This window comes from Otolemur garnettii, unplaced genomic scaffold (genome assembly GCF_000181295.1).
Source record: "Otolemur garnettii isolate 467f Iridium unplaced genomic scaffold, OtoGar3 scaffold00080, whole genome shotgun sequence".
NCBI classification, from domain to species: Eukaryota; Metazoa; Chordata; class Mammalia; order Primates; family Galagidae; genus Otolemur; species Otolemur garnettii.
The window spans coordinates 4,804,153-4,812,684 of record NW_003852475.1 but is presented as its reverse complement, the minus strand read 5'-3'; positions in this window follow the sequence as shown (position 1 = coordinate 4,812,684).

Sequence of the window (8,532 nt, the reverse complement as noted above, 5' to 3'; positions counted from 1 at the left end):
CTGCCAAACAACAATGGCAACTGCAATCAAAAAATAGCCAGGCATTGTGGCAGGCACCAGCAACTTGGGAGGCTGAGGCAAGAGAATCACTTAAGCCCAAGAGTTGGAAGTTGCTGTGAGCTGTGATGTTACAGCCCTCTACTGAGGGCAACAGAGTGAGACTCTGTCTCAAAAAAAAAAAAAACTGTTCAGCAGCACACATACCACCCAAGAGGAAATCTGAGATCAGCAAGCTTCTGGAATAGGGTGAAGAGTTGGGAGGTGTCAGTTGCTAAACTGGACAACAGAAGCAGGGGTATATATGAAGGATAAAAGGCTAAAGAATTCTGGCAGTTAGGAGAGAACTTAGAGAAGCTGGAAGGGGTCAGGCCCAAGGTCATGAACTCTGGGCAGCAGGTGAAATGCTGCTTATGCTTGGGTCTTAACCAAGGAGCAGCCCTTGCGATATTGTAACAGTGTTTTTATAAAACTGATCCTTTGAGATCAAATTGACCAGGATAGACCCTCAATTTTGCAGAAATAACAGATTTTTTTTTTTATTAAACTATCTAATTTGGCTTACAAGGTCAAGCTCATGATCTGGTAACAATAAGAAGATAATATCAGGCAGAACTAATTGCTCCACAGTTGAACCTTGGCATTCTTGTTGCCTGAACACATGAGCCCAACATTCACAGGTCTGAGAAGACCTGCTATCAAGCTGGCACTGGATGGGGGGACTTGTCACCCTCCAAACTATATCCTGAATTGGACCACTCAGACTCCACACTGCTCCCACATGAAATGAGTGTCTTAGTCTTCTCAGGCTGATGACCTTCCATGGTGCATTTTGGTGATGGGGGTGCCCCAAAGAGAAGGTACCAGGTATAAGTAGATGTTTTCTTTCTGAGAGCCATATTGTCTACCCAGAAGTCCTGGTCTAAACTAATTTACAGCCTCCTTTCAATGGTATAACTTTTCAATGGAGCACCATCATTTCTTCTTCAAACACTCAGACTAGATTACACTTAAAAATATGGATAAGAAAGCTAAAATTTTGACTTGTAAGACTAGATTTTAGTCAGAAATTGTCTTGTCTTGTATTTCCCAAACTCATTCCTGTAATTGTTCATTAAATGTAGCAAATCCTCATTCTTTTTTTTTTTTTTATTTCAAGTGATTGGAGGGTACAAAGAATTAGTTTACCGTGTTTGCATTTGTTAGGTAGAGTCCCTGTGGTAGTTGTACCCTGTGTGCAGGAAGTGTGCCATATACTCTTACATTATGTCCATCCCCCCTCTCATCACCTACCTCCTTCTTCTTCCCCTACCTCCTTCTTCTTCCCCCTATCTTGAATTGAATTGAGGTTTTTCTTGTGTGGGTGTGTATTAGATTGTCTACTGGCTTCATATTAGTCTTGAGTACATTGGATTCTTGTTTTTCCATTCTTGTGATACTTTACTAAGAAGAATGTGTTTCCATTCTATCCAGGTGAATACAAAAGCTGTAAAATCTCGATCTTTTTATGGCTGAGTAGTATTCCATGAAGTTGATAAGCATTTAGATTGTTTCTACATCTTGGCAATTGTATATTGAGCTGTGATAAATAATCCACTCCAATGTCCTCATAATAAAATGATCTTTTTCTTCCTAGTAGATGCCTAGTAATAGGCATTGAATGGAAGTTCTAATTTGAGTTCTTTGAGGATTCTCCTTACTTCTTTCCAAAGTATACTTCTTTCCCATCAACAGTGTAAACATGTTCTCTTCTCTCCACATCCATGCCAGAATCTGCAGCTTTGAGACTGTGTAATGTGGGCTATTCTCACTAGGGTTAGGTGATAGCTTAGGGTGGTTTTGATTTGCATTTCTCTGATAATTAGGGATGATGACCATTTTTTCATATGTTTGTTAGCTGTTTGTCTGTCTTTTCCAGAAAAGGTTCTGTTCATGTCTGTTGTCCAGTGATAGATAGGATTGTTTCCTCTTTTTTGTTGTTTAATTTGAGTTCTCTGTAGATTCTAGTATGAAGATGACTTCAGTGGCAGTCCCAACAACAACAAAAATAAATGAATGGCACTTAATTAAGTCAAACCCTATTCTATATATCTCTCTATTGTAGAGTCTTAGATGTTCTGCTATCAAGAAAGCTATGGAAGTCTGTTTAGGCTGAGTATTATCCAAATATAAATGTCCACCAAATACTGTTATTGGTGTAAATGTTTGGGAAGCATAAAGCTAGCAAAAAGCCCCTTCTTTCTTTCCTTCCTTCCTTCCTTCCTTCCTCTGTTTCCTGGCTGCTAATCTTAGATTCCTTCATCCTTCTGACATCTTAACTTATTTATCTTGACTCAATGGAGAAAAGGTGACATTGAGCTGATTTACAGCCTTCTCACCATGGAGGGTCATAGTCTCAAGGACCTACCTGACTATGATGCTGACTCTAGAAGCAGAGTTCTCTAAGTAAAGTATTGGCAGCCTTGAGGCTCTGGGAGTGCTGCCCAAGGTAGAGGGTTAGGAGAGACAACACAGCTTCAGACATAACATCGTAACTATTTCTTAAGACCCAGAAAGGTGGACAGGAGACAGTAGTGATGAATCCATGTGTCAAGCAATTAGTCAGAAGACTGACTGTCAGGTGTTCAGCCAGGCCATCTATCTACTCAGTTAGGCCTTTGCCACCCAACAAGGGAAGCATGAGAGGCACCTAGATAGGAGGGCTGCAATATGGGAGGCAGGCTCCACTGGGAGGAAGCTTGGGCCAGACCTAGAGAAGAATTATGCAGAATAATTGGTCAGAACACTGTAGTATGGGCCCTGAAATTGACCAAGGATAAAGCCCAAGCCTGCAGCATCAAATAATGGGAAGAGGCTCCTGCCTGCAAGCACTGAGTTCCAGGACTAACTGGCAAAAACGAGGCTTAGCTATAATGGTCAAAGAGATGCTGACTTCTGAGCCTGGGAAGGTGACTGTTGTGATCATGGGCTTGAGTCTGCTTTGCTATTTACTGTTTCAGGGAGTGAGGCAGAGGCAAGAGATGGCACCTCACTGCCTCCTAGGCACTGCAGATAAACAAACCAGAGCCCCTCAGCAGGCTTATCTTATCTTCAACAGATCCTGGAACTTCTATAGACAAGTTGCAAGGTGAATGCCTCTTCCAAATATTTTCCATCCTTTCTCATTCACTCATTCAGCCAACAAATAATTATTGATAATATAACATGTGCTAGGCACCACACTTGGGGATAAGTGGTCTAGTGGAATAAACATTGATAGAATGACTTGCACAATCATACAAAAACTGTGGTGGTGACATGGACTATAAAATGAAGTGTTCAGCATTCTGAGAGTCCATGTTAGAGGCATCTTACCTAGTCAGAGAGAGCAAGAGGGTGCCTAGCTTGCAGGTGCCTAGCATACATCTAGTATGCCCAAGGGGTAGCATCTAGGAGATAGACCTGAAGGGCTGAGAGCAACGAAAATGGTGCAAAAGGGTTCTAGAAAGATCAGCAGAGACCAGACTGCACAGACACTTGAGTAAGAAATTAAAATACTTCTTCTTTACACTGGAAGCAACAGAAAGCAATTGAGTGTTTTAAGCAAGGAGGCAGCATGTCTACATTCATATGTATGCATATGTTGTCTTCTTATTATGGAAAATTTCAAACATACATCAAAGTAGAGAGGATAGTGAAATGAAATCTCCTTTGTACTAATCACCCAGCTCCATGGGTAAACAAGCTTTACTTGCCTTGTTTGATCTTTCTTCTGCCCATTATTTTTTCTGGAATATTTTTAAGCAAATCCAAAACATCACACCATGTATCATCTAGAGACGTTCAATATGCATCTCTAACTGATGAGGGCATTTTTCTTAGATTTGTGTTTTGAGATCATCACTTTGACTACACCATGAAGAAAAGATGTGACAGGATGTGGGTAAATTTGTTGATCTAGTCAAGAAGGGAAGTTAACATGGACACTAATAGTGACAGCAATGGTAGAGGTAACTGGATGGATTTAAAAAACATTTATGAGGTAAAGCCAAAGGAACCCAATAAGGGAGTAGATATAGAGGCTGGGAGTGGAAGGTGTCTGGCTGGCATCAGATTTCCAGGTGGATGAATGATGATACCATTCAGTCAGAAAAGAAGTCTTGGCAAGAGGCCAATACCAGGGAGGAGGATTGTGAGATGTGTTTTAGACATGCCAAGTAAGAGATACCACAGCAACTTCCAAGACGTTTTGTCTAATATGCTGCTAAATGTACAGGCCTCTGCTAGAGGAAGATTTTGGCTAAAGAAACGTGTGTGAGTTACCATCAAGAAAGGCCATGGGCATGGCTGAAATTAAATAAGGAGACTATCCAGAATTTTAGAGACAGAGAGATAGAGAGAAAACCCAGGACAATGAAACTCTACGTTTAATAGATGGGTACCAAAAAGAATTACCCATTGAAGTAGGAGGGAAAAAAAAATCAGGAACTCAAAAACTTGAGGAAAAAAGTGTCAAGAAGCCCTCCCATGTCCTGAGGAAATGCCCAGTGGAGCACAAGGGCACTTGATAGCAACCAACCTTGCCGCTTCACCCTAGAAGGGAACTACACTGGTACTATGGTGGTGTGTGTGTGTCCCTGTCTCCACCAGTCACACTCACACACCCCCTATACCCACCGTCCACTAATTGCCCTGGAATCCTCAATACCTAATGCAGCACTCGCACATGGAAGCTTCTTACTGAACGTATGTGGGACTAAACTGTAGGCACATAGTCAGAGATCTGAGACACAGCTTCACCTTCGGAAGAAAACTGATGACCTCAGTCACAGATGTCACACATGGTTCTGCTATGGAAAACTTCATGCCTCTGAGGCACCTAGGCTATAGCCTTGCCCTGAGCATGGGGCAGGCTTAGCAAAACCAAGTGGCATTTGTATTATCTGCACCACTGACCCTCTACATCAACATGGATAGAAAGTTAACTGAATCCCTTTCATTAATTTTTTTTCTTTGCCAGGAATACTGTTAACAGTATTTTCAATCAGTGATGTTTGCTGATTGCATCACTGTTGCCCCACCAGGGCTCAGGCTTATGTGACTGACACTTGTCTTTTTAATCAGAAATGAGAGGAAATACACAAATGAATCTGGAAGGATGGGAGTTACTCTTCAACAAAGAATTCACAGAGATGCCATAATTCACTGTGGCAATACCAGCAATGGAGCAAGGCAAAGTGGGCTTGCCATACCCAAGATAAGAGGAGAAAAAATCAAAAGTGCCTTGTTGAGAAGCAAAAGCCATGTATTATCATGATAGAAAGGATACAGGGAGAAAAGGGTAATAAAGAAGTGTTAGATTCACGAAGAAAGCTGACCTCTCCATTCAAAAGCTCTCTTTAAGGCTTTATAGCATCTCACAACCCAGAGATTTCAAAATGCTCAATTCTAGTTTGTGTGCCCAGATAAAGGACAGAAGAGAATATGCAGGCTCCAAAATGAAAAGCTAAGGATCATTTCTCTTTGGCTTTTTTTTTTTTCCAAGACAGTCTCACTTTGCCACCCTTGTTAGAGTGCCACGTGTCATAGCTCACAGCACCCTCAAATTTCTGAGTTCAAGCTATTCTCTGACCTCAGCCTCCCGAGTAGCTGGGACTACAGGCACCACTACAAGGCCTGCCTATTTTTAAAAACAGGATCTTGCTCTTGCTCCAGCTGGTCTTGAACTCCTGAGCTCAAGCAATCCACCCACCTTGGCCTTCCAGAGTGCTAGGATTTCAAGTGTGAGCCACTGTGCCCAGCTCTGTTTGGCTTTATAAAGGATTTGGACCCATATACATTAGCATCTAGGAGTGAAAAAATAATTATGGAACTTAACTAAGAATCTGGCAGCTCCTTCCCCCTACCCTCCTCCCTGGGGTCTCTATACTGCGTGCTGAGGACATGAGCTCCTTTCTCAGGCCAATGCAAAGTGGTCACCTTTACTTTAGGGATACAACTCACCACCTGGGCTTCTCCTCAGCTTATACCTCCTCTTCGCAGAAATAGGACTGGTGTGCTTAAATGTTAACATTTAAAAGTTTCAATTTTTTTTTAATATCAAAGTAGAGTCTGGTAGCAAACTCTTTCAGTAACTTAATAAACAAAACAATCCTCTGTTTTAGGATAAAGTACATTCTATCATGCTTTCTTTATTACTGTAATGATACCATGCTGTATACAGTGGGTTGTTGGCTTAACTATTTTTTCTGAGTGAAGAAGAGACTGTGTATGTTTAACTCTAAATTCCTAGATCTTAGTATAGTCTCTAGCTAATAGTTGGAGCCCAAAAAACATTTTTAAATCAATGAATAGATCCAAATCCTTACTTCATTGATTTTATCTTTCACTTAATTTGGGATGTCCTCATAAATTAGGTCTGTAAGGAACCATAAAAATCATCTATCTCTATTTTCTCATTTCACAGAGGAGAAAACTGAAGTCTACAGAGACTAACACTGTGTGACCAGAATTTGGTGGCTTTGCACTGTCTTGGTGGTGGCTGTTTTACTTGTGAAACATACCAACTATGTTTTTGGTTTTACGTCTCATTTGTTACCACTCATGCCAGGTGATGCCCCAGAGGACAACAAAAGGAGAAAGGTGTCCACATTTCTACCAGGAAACACCCTCAGACTTCCAGGCTACGAAGCTTGTTCTATCAGAGAGACTTGAAGTTCTCAACAGCTCGTGAAGGGCTAAGTGATTTGTCAGTACCACCAGTTAGCAAGAGACAGCTCCTGAGTTAGTGGCAGAGAGAGGAACAAACCCAAGCCAGATTGCTATATTCATCTCACCCTCCTTCCACACTTTAGGAATTTACATTCCAATTTTGTACCTTCCCATCTTCAAAGCCCCTCCAGAGCTTACAACCTTGAAATCTGGAAGGAAATTTGCAATTGACTCATTCACCTATAGGAATGTGCCACTGAATCTCTTTTTTAGTGTTGTGACAAAATTTTCTGCTTGAGGCAGCTGCCATTTATAACACAACCGCTGGTATGTACCTCAGACCCGATCACCTCACTTCCCCCAGGATGTCTAGATTGAGATTTTCTGCCTTTCTATCTGGCTGATGTGCTTGAATTCTTGAATTTCATTTTTGTTGTCCTCCACTTTTTTCCCAGTGCTTTAATTATGTTATTTCAAGGAGAGCTAGTCTGCTCCCCAGCACAGTATGGCTGGGGTGGGGAGTGTCAGCCCTGTGACACACCGGTACGAAGCAACTAAGAATTCTCAGACTCTGGTTTCAAATACTATAGCAGTGATTTCTTTCCTAAGCCCTCTCACAGAGTAGTCCATTTCTAAGAGCATTTGTTCAATAAATGGAAATTCCACAGGCATGTAACTCTGACTTCTAACTGAAGTCTTAAAGTTTGAAACTGCCAGGGGAGTGATTTGAGTCTAAATGGTATAATTTGAGACAGGTGTGACCAGTGGTCTCTGCCCAGGAAGCCCCCTCTTTGCTGAGGGCACTCAGTCCTTCTTCACCACCTTTAGCAGCTCTTATCCAGAGAGACAACTTATTCTGTGCAGACATCTTCCTCTTCTAAGAGGTATCTGGGACTGTCAAACCGAGTAAAGATTTGGGGGCTTAGGAATTCAGCTGTGATATGTCTGAAAGTGATTCTTGAACTGGAGTTACATGAATCACTGCTCCAGAGACAGCCAAGTCCAAAAGTAAACTCAGGATAAAGAATGTCTATAAATTCAAAATACTCAAGGGACCGACAGAACTCTGAAGACTGACTACTAACATTGCAGTATGATGCGGTGAGTCTGGCTTTTAATTATTCCAGTAAAAGATTAATTATTTGTTTGCAGTACATTCTTCTATGTAAAAATAGCTCTTTAGTCAAAAAAAAAAGTCCTAGAGTGGTTAATGTAGCTGGACTTGTTTCAGAGACTCCTTTGCTAGTTAGAGGTAATAGCAGCTATAATGCTGGATCAGTGAAGCCAAGGTCAGGTGATCTTGCTCTACTCCATGTCCAAACTTTCCTACAAGACATGCGAAGACCACAGGAAAGATGTATACAGGAAGGCAAAAGAGAGAATTCAGAGTAGCAAATTTATTAGAGATAACAGGATAAACCACTCAACACATACCCCAAGGTCTCCTATGACATAGCTGTATTAAGGTGCTTAGTACAAAAGGGTTTGCTTCTCTGCTCCTTGTCTCACCCCTCTCCCAAATATTTAAGGAATTCATCTGCACAATTTTCCAGGAGCTTATATGTAATACTTTAAAAATGAGAAAGAACACATTCATTCATTCATTAAATATTTATTGATTATCTATTGTGAGAATATAGAGCTAAACAGCACAAAGCCTCTGCTTTTATTCTCCTGGGAGGAGACGTGTAAACACATGCATAAATAACTACAGTGAAAAGTGTATGGCTCGGCGCCTGTGGCTCAAGCGGCTAAGGTGCCAGCCACATACACCTAAGGTGGCGGGTTCGAAACCCCAGCCCTGGCCCGCCAAACAACAATGATGGCTGCAACCAAAAAATGGCC